The 9,161-nt window shown below is 27.6% G+C and overlaps 1 long non-coding RNA gene across 2 annotated transcripts; it reads left to right on the forward strand.

Annotated features, from left to right (window-relative positions):
* Positions 1-6,119: 6,119 nt before the first annotated feature.
* Positions 6,120-8,677, forward strand: LOC106304800. Of its 2 annotated transcripts, XR_001262837.1 has the most exons (4): positions 6,120-6,240; positions 6,364-6,499; positions 6,575-7,524; positions 8,100-8,676. It is a non-coding gene; the product is annotated as an uncharacterized LOC106304800 (long non-coding RNA). The 2 variants fall into 2 exon arrangements; XR_001262836.1 differs by having other exon boundaries at positions 6,364-7,524; positions 8,100-8,677.
* Positions 8,678-9,161: the final 484 nt, after the last annotated feature.

Consider the following 9,161-nt stretch of genomic DNA (forward strand, 5'->3'; position numbering starts at 1 on the left):
GGTATTGATGACAATGGAAATCTTGTAATTACTTGAAGATGATGAGGGTGAGAGAGTAAAAATGTCATTTTCGAAAAACAAAAGAAAAAAAAAATTGATGGCATTTTCGTAAATTATATGAACTTGTGGGTGAATAGGGCAAAACCAATTTTCAAAAAAAAAAGGTTAGTTTTGTGTTTGACTTTAAGTTATAGGTCAATTCTGCAAAAAGCCCTTCTTATATTGTATTCTTGTTTTTCATATATTTTTTATTTACTTATAAAAATATTTAGAAATAATAAAAATGTAAAACTATATATTTTTCAAATAGATGTTTAATGTAGTTTTTTCATTTCTTATATTGTATATTTATCTTTTTATTGTATATTTACTTATCCTATTTTTTTTTGCTTCTATATCAAATTATAATATTATGATAGATGTTTAATGTAATATTTTTATTTCTTATATTATATATTTACTTATTATTTATTTTATTACATATATTTTAGATAGATGTTTAATGTGTTTTTGTATTTCTTATATTGTATATTAACTAATTATTTATTTTTCTTATATTTTATTATTTGTTTATTCTAATATTATAATAGATTTTTAATGTAATATTTGTATATTGTATATTTAATTATTATTTATTTAAGTATACATTTTTCAAATATTTTTTTAATTTAGTTTTCCAATTTTTCATATTGTATATTTACTTATTGTTTATCTTTTTTTTTTATTTCGTATATTTATTTATTCTTAATTTCTTTCTTTTATATCAATGATAATATTACGATATATATTTAATGTAATATTTTTATTTCTTGTATACTATATTTACTTATCTTTTATTTTTCTTATGTTTTATATTTAATTATTCTAATATTAAGAATAATTTTAATATAATATTTTATTTCTTATATGGTGTATTTAATTATTATTTATTTTACTATACATTTTTAGATAGATATTCATTTTAGATTTTTCATTTCTTAATTGTATAATTACTTATTCTAATTTTCTTGATTTTATATCAAATGATAATTTATGATAGATGTTTAATGCAATATTTATATTTCTTATATTGTATATTTACTTATTATTTATTTTTTCTTATATGTATATTTAATTTTTATTATTTTTATTTCTCAGTAATAATGTCACGTGTCATCTTTTGGAAGGAGTTTTTTTGCTGATGTGAACGCCTCATGGAGCTTCAAAATGTTCATTTTATTAGTATATATTTCCTTGCTTTTATATCAAATGATAATATTATGATAGATATTTAATGTAATATTTTAATTTTTATATTATTTATTTAGTTATTATTTATTTTTTCTTATATGTATATTTACTTTTTATAAAGTTTAGATTAGTTAACCTTAGGGTAGAAATGTATTTTTCTTATATTTTATAACCCTTAACGCTAAACTCTAAGTCTATATTAGTTTACCTTAGGGTATAAATGTATTTTTACTCTTTAATAAAGTTTTTTTGATATTTTTCTCATTGAGTACTATTTTTGTAACAAAAAATTAAAAAGGGTTATCCTAGAATTTTTTTCTATATTGTATATTTATTTATTCTAATTTTTTTGCTTTTATATCAAATGGTAATATTACGGTACATTTTTAATGTAATATTATTATTTCTTGTATTGTATATTTCTTATTATTTATTTAACTATATATTTTTTCATTTAACTATACATTTTCAGATAGATGTTTAATTAAATATTTTCATTTTTATATTGTATATTTACTTACTGTTTATCCACTTTTTTATTTTACATATATACTTATTCTAAATTATTTGCTTTTGTATCAATGATAATATTACGATATATATTTAATGTAATATATTTATTTCTTATATAGTATATTTACTTATTATTAAGTTTTTTTTATTTTATATTTACTTATTATAATATGTAACATTTCTATTTCTTATATTGTATATTTACTTTTTTTTCTTATATTGTATATATATTTACTTATTATCTTTTTTCTTGTATTTTATATTTACTTATTCTAACATTACGATAGATGTTTAATATAATGTTAATGACATTTTCCTATCTGTAAAAATATATATTCTAATATTACGATAGATGTTCAATATAATATTTTTTATTTCTTATACTGTATATTTATTTTACTATACATTTTTTTAAATTGATGTTTAATTTAGTTTTTTCATTTCTTAATTGCATATTTAATTATTGTTTATTTTTTATATTGGATATTTTCTTATTCTATTTTTCTTGCTTTTATATTGAATGATAATATTATGATAGATGATTAATGTAATGTTTCTATTTCTTATATTGTATATTTACTTATTATTTATTTTTCATTATATTGTATATTTACATATTATTGTTTAATATAATATTTATATTTTTTATATTAGTATAGATTTACTTATTATGTATTTTTTTTTTATATTATATATTTACTTATTAGTTATTTTTGTTTTTTAAATAATAATATCATGTGGCATCTTTCTGAAAAAGTTTTTTCGGTGATGCGGACGCTCTATGGAACCTCAAAAGGTCATTTTTATCGGTATTGAAACACCACCAAAGAGACTGAGAAGAAGAAGAATTGTGCATTCCTTCTGAATCTTGTAATCAGCAACAGTGCATCCATCTTCAAGTTGTTTTCCTTCAAAGATCAACCTCTGATGATGGTACTGTGGAATTTTTCTTTGTCTTGAATCATTGCTTTAACCCTTTGTATGGTGTTGGAGGATAGCACTTCCAAAATAATAGTCTTCCCTTTCAAATTCTTGACAAAGATCTGGAATGAGATGCACTGAACTTTCTTCTCCTCCAAAACAGAGACCAGAGCCTCCTTGTGCCTGAACTTCTTCAACAACTTATCGTGTCTTGTCACTTTCATGTATCCATCTAGAGGAACACCCACAAGCCGATTCTCAGCTGCTTCAACCAATACCAGTCTCCCAACGCACAGAGACGTAAGAGTCTTGTTGTGACTCTCCATGAGAGACTGTTGAATCTTAATCTCCGGATTAACCTCCCTCTTCAGATTCCTGAGAAGCCCTTTAAAATCCTCTTTACTGTTATTAATATCCTCAGCTCTCGTCTCAAAAACCTTCTTTGTCAATGCCCATCAACACGGCTGAATACCTAGGTACTGTACAGTACCTCTGTACGAAACTCGGTAGCAAGCCCAACTCTCCTTCCTCCATATTTGATACACACTTCATCATCTTCCTCCTCGCCACCAATTCCTCCATCACGGCCATCACGTTCGCCGGTTTCTTCTCCTCCAAAACAGAGACCAGAGCCTCCTTGTGCATGGACTTCTTCAACAACTTATCGTGTCTTGTCAGTTTCACTCCTTTCTTCTCCTTCACCAAGTAATCCTCTTTCCCTCGCTGGAAATAAGTCGGCCTTAACGCCCTTCTCCTACTCTCCTCCACTTGGCTCTTGACACTCCGAAGTCTCATCGTACTAGAATTAGAGATGACAAATTCTAGGAAAACTAGGAGTTAATCCACCCTGTTGATATAAATATCTATATTAAAATATATTAAGCATTAAAATTTTATCTTAAAATGAAAATAAACAATTTATCTTAAACGTCTATGTTAAAATGTAATATATAGATATTAAGTAAATATATAATATACGAAAATAATATTAATAAGTAAATACATAATATAAATATGAAAAAAGTACATTAAACACTAAACATCTATCTTATAATGTAAATGAAAAAAAAATAAAGAATGAAAATATTACATTAGACATCTATCTTAAAATATAAAAATTAAATACATGTAAATATATATTTTATGTTTTCTTTATTGAAAGACACATATAGATGTACAGACATAGTACATTTTCCTTAGAAGATATTCAATGAATATCTTATTATTGAAAGAAAACTAAAATAAAATAAAAACAGAAAATATAAACAATAATTTTCCAAATAAGTTCTTTTAAGATACCTAGCAGAAAACATGCCATATGTTAGTTTCTAGGTAATTCAACTCTTTAAAAATAATATAGAATAAATCAATAATATTATTATAACAAAACATAAATATTATTTACTATAGAACTTTTTTGAGATACTGTACCGCTATGTTTGCTTTTAATAATGAATTCTCTTTATTAAACAAAAAACGATTTACAACCAAATTTTAATACTTGCTAGTCTTTCAATTGAAAACTTATTGTTACACACTATTCTGTTGATTCCTTTTAAAAATCTGATTATTACATGAAATCATGTCTAAGTTAAATTTATTTCAAACACTGCTATATACCATCATTTTTAACTTGGATTTACTAATATATTTTACTATGAAGTAGATTTTAATCAATTTCTTTTTGTGTGGTGGATATATGTAAGATAGCAAAATAAAATAGTATAACATATTTTTTCACAAAACAATTGTGGGTATTTTAAACTATCAATGTGTAGTATTCTATTTTACAAATAATTTCGACCAAATGTTGTTAAATAGTTAAATTAGTTAAATCACATAAAACTATATTAGACACATTCATTTTCGAGAAAAACCTTTTGTATTTAACCGACAGTTCTTTTTAGTATCGCTATCCTCTATTTCCAGAGCTTCTACACTCTACCATCAACACTCTACCATCAACACTAGTGGGACAGTTACTAACCAAGATGTAGGCGTTTATTGCAACAAAGTTGGCTTCTAAAACTACTTTTGACTCCAAGCATGTGCTTGACTAGATTCTAATCAGGCGTGCTTGACTAGATTCTAATCAGGCTTGATTCTGTCAATACTTTCATATAATGTGCATAATTACCGCTTAACAATTTCTTGAATCTTGAAATTTGATATAAATTTAGTATACTTCAATACCTTTACTCTATATTTAGAATAAAAGTACAGTATCATTGGAAATGCTATTTTAAAGGCTGAAGTTGATTCAAACTCCAAAGAACTATTAGAATTTTTTTTATATAGTTTGTGATATCGGAATCCGAAGGCCCGACTAATCCTATGAATTAATTTATTTCAAGCACTATCATGTTAATTTGTTCTGTTAAAAATACCTATCTCTTGTACGAGTTATGGGTCTTGTTTGTAACACTTTGGCTACACTTGACCATTTTTATGAATGCAAATCTATTTTGTATTATTATCTGGATGGATGAATTGTTATAGAGTCCTCATAATATTCGTCTTATCCATCTTTTTTAATGAATTTCATTGGCTCATCAAAAGATCTATTTTATTATTTTTTCTTATATTGTATATTTACTCATTATAATTTTCTTGTTTTTATATCAAATGATAATATTATGAATTTATGATAGCTGTTTAATGTAATATTTTCATTTTTTATATTGTATGCTTGTTTTTTGATATTGTATATTTACTTATAAAAATATTTGAAAATAATAAAAAAATGTAAAATTATACATTTTTAAGATAAATTTTTAATGTAATTTTTATATTTCTTATATTGTAGATTTACCTTTTTATTTTATACATACTTATCTAATTGTTTTTATATCAAATTGTAATATTACGACTAGATTTTGACTCATGCTTTGAAAGCGCGGGATTATTTTCGTTTATAATTATATTAAATTTTAGTTTTCTGAACGTTAAATTTTTATCAACAAGATTGGTGATCTAACGAATTAAATATATATGACAATTATATTGTTTGTATTATAGTGATTTTTTGTTAACCAATGAGAATAATGAAAGACTTTCAATATGTATAATCTAATTGAAATCAGTTAAGAGTGTGAGACTGATTTTTAAAATTATCATTAACTAAACAGTACTAAAAATGGTACATGATCTCAAAATTATAAATTTATAAACTATCGTTATACATTTATACTAACAATGTCAATATTTAAGATATTTGAAATAAAGTAACCAAATATAAATTAAATTAAATAATTAGCTTTAGAAGTTTATTTAATAATTTATATTGTCGGCTGTAAAATCGTCTATGTAATATTTCTTATCATTATAATAGCATAATTAATCAGACGTTAAAAAAAAAAGTAAGCTATAATTATATTAATCTGCACGTGTTTAACGTTAGCTCATTTAAAATGAGGCTCTATAACAATAAAAGAAAAGCAAATGGAACACGTTGTTTTTTTTTAACTCTTCAAAAATATCTATCTGAAAAGTCTACATTTTCTCTCTATCAAGAGTAAGACCTGATTCTTTTGCGATTCACCACTACTGTCAAACCAATTTCTCAGATCTCTTCAGGTGTATGTCCTATCTCTTATTTCTTCTTGATCGATATATAGTTGTATCATCACAACTATTTTTGAGTTTCTTTCCAACAGATCTATTTTTTTTTTCATTTCAAGTTTATTTTTTGAATGTCAGATAACTTCGTTGAATCCGATGCTCGATCTGAGCAAGGTTCATCTTGGTCGTACCTCTGAGATGGGTCTGAAGAATCTCCGATGAAAATCAAATATATTTTTTTGTTCCTGTTAAAAAGTCATCAAACATAAAATAAGTAAGGAAGAATAAAAATAAAATTAGAATATAACTATTTTTGATAATAAAATTTAGTAATTTAATGGTCAAATAGTTGATTTTAACCGGAGGGTGGGAGATTGATGATGCGCTTACAGCTATCGAGAAGTTGCGGAATTGCTGCGGTAGCTGCCTGAGGTTTTAGGAGAGCAGGCATGAGGTCTCAGACTCTTGCAGAAAGGAGCACTGAAAGAAAACATGCATCGCGCTTTCACTTCTTCCGCAGCGCTTGCACTCCGTGTTGGCATTAATTCCTCTTCGTGACAGAGCTTCACCCCGTTGTTTGACAGCTTCCACGAAAAGAGACGTTGCAATATTCCATACACACGATCTCCAATTAAAATTGTAAGCGGGCTCTGTTCTGTGGCATGTACTCTGTAAGTTAGCCAACGCGTAACCGGATTTAGTAGTATACAACCCCCGACTTTTCAGGCAACCAGACCAAAGTATCATTCATCTCGAAGGAGCTAGGTTGTAAAAGATGGATCGCTTCCTCATTCGAGTTTCTCTTGTATCACTGTTTTATAAATGTTTAACCTGGATGGAGAACTTCAAAGCCTATTCAATTAGACCATGATTATCCGGGTTTCTAAAGACAGTTTTTAAAATTAATGAAGCATTTAATTAAATCAAAAATAAATAAAATACATGTTACCGATCTTTAATATAGGATTCTAGTGACCGATTACTAAAGGGTTTTTAACCCACATGTCAACAAACCATGCATTTATGTCTTCTCTTTATTTCCTCCTCGTCTTCTCTTGTGTTAGACGATGACAAAAAACTTCCGTCAGCGACGTCGAAGACTATAAATAGATCCCGTAGAAAATTCGCTGCTGTTCAAAGAAGACTCGTTTAGTTGTTACTGTTTGTGCCTCTCTTTTTCTGGGTACACACGCTTAAATTTTCTCGAGGAGGATTCCTGGGAAAGTTCTGAAAATAGTTTCCAGATCGTAAACGAATCAGTTTCAATCGATTCATCGCTTCACGGATTCTGATTCCGAGGTATGAATGTTTTTTTGTAAATTCGATCTCTTTGAAGAATCGATTTATTTGTAGTTAATCTCTTCCGATAATGAATGATTAGTTAGGTAAGTAGAAACTAGAATCCAACTTTTATTTTTCTGTAGCGGTTCTGATTATTCGTTAGATGATCGGAGACTTGTAATTAGCGATAAACAATGTATAGTGCTGTTGTTGATAATGGATCATTAATCTATAATTAACTTTGTTGGTCAGATCAAAACTTAAGCCAGCCTGGTTTGTTTGGCTTTTGATAAAGACGTTGTTGACTTGAAACTTTACTTTTGGTTAGGCTTTTTTGAGCTAATTTTAGCTTTTGACGATTACTAATTATATAGATGAGACCTTAAGCTTTTAAAAGGTTGTATAGTTTAGATATAATTAGAATTCTTGATCATCATCCATACAAGAGAGGTAGAGGTTGGTATAAAATTTTTTTCTTCTTTCTTCTAAATCTATGAGTTTGATCTGAGTAATTTACATTTTTTATAAGTTTTGGTTGATTAGTGATTGATGAGTATATGCTTACCTGATTCCTTTGATCATTGGTTGTTCAGCTTCTTTTCTGAATGAAGGCGTAGGTGGTTTTGGGATTTGTGTAGCTTCAATATGAATTCGGTTGGCAAGATGTGATTTACAAAGATCTTCGTTTCTGAGTTCCTGAATCCGTGCAGGAACCTGGGTCTGTTTTAAACTACACGGAAGAAGATAAAAAGGTTGACTTTCTGGTGTTTCAGCCTTTTTATTCCTGTTGAGCTCTAGGGATTTCTCCAGCTCTTGAGGATTTTAGCATAGAAGTTTGTACAGTTGGTATGTCAATTGCTAGTGTAGCTCTTAGTCCAGCCCTGGAAGAAGTTGTCAACTCGTCAAGACTTTTGGAGGGAAGGAGTTTGAGCTCTTTGTTGAGAGGAGTAGAAACGTTAGTTACGTAAAGCAGAAAATAGCTTTATTCAATTCTGAAGGAGAGATTTCTAGCGAGGATGTAAGAACAAATATTCATTCCCAAACTCAAGCTTTGTGTCTCTAAAAGTATTGCTACGTACTGATAATGATATCATACTATGTGATGGGTTTTGTGACCGAGGCTTTCACCAATACTGTTGTTTTCTTGTGTCATGTCTTTAAAAGACTATCTAGTAATAAAAATAGAAAATTTGTGCTCTCTAGCCACCAAATCTACTCCATACCCTATTTCCCCTCCTTCCCCCCCCCGGATCATAAACATTTCCCTCCCTTCTAAAGGTATTCCACTTCTTTTAGGGTATTCACCTAATTTCTCCATAAAAATTTTGTCTTTAAAACTCTGCTGTGCAATCTTTTCCTTCTCATATTCTTCCTTCTCTTCTCCAAACAAGTGTAAAAAATATAGTACTCCATAATATTATTATGATAGCAGAAGAGACGAACGAGATGGATACACTCAATTTGATATTTCAGAGTTTCAACAAGGAGAAGACACCGAAACTTCACATGTGGATCTCACGTATTCTACAGATATGCTTACAAATATCGGCAATACGATAGGTGTTCGAACAAGAATTCGTGATAGACAAATACAACAACAACTGAAAGCTGATTTGGTTGAACATATATGTTGTAAATTTGGACGTCAAGAAGAC

The sequence above is a fragment of the Brassica oleracea genome, chromosome C7 (genome assembly GCF_000695525.1).
Source record: "Brassica oleracea var. oleracea cultivar TO1000 chromosome C7, BOL, whole genome shotgun sequence".
NCBI classification, from domain to species: Eukaryota; Viridiplantae; Streptophyta; class Magnoliopsida; order Brassicales; family Brassicaceae; genus Brassica; species Brassica oleracea.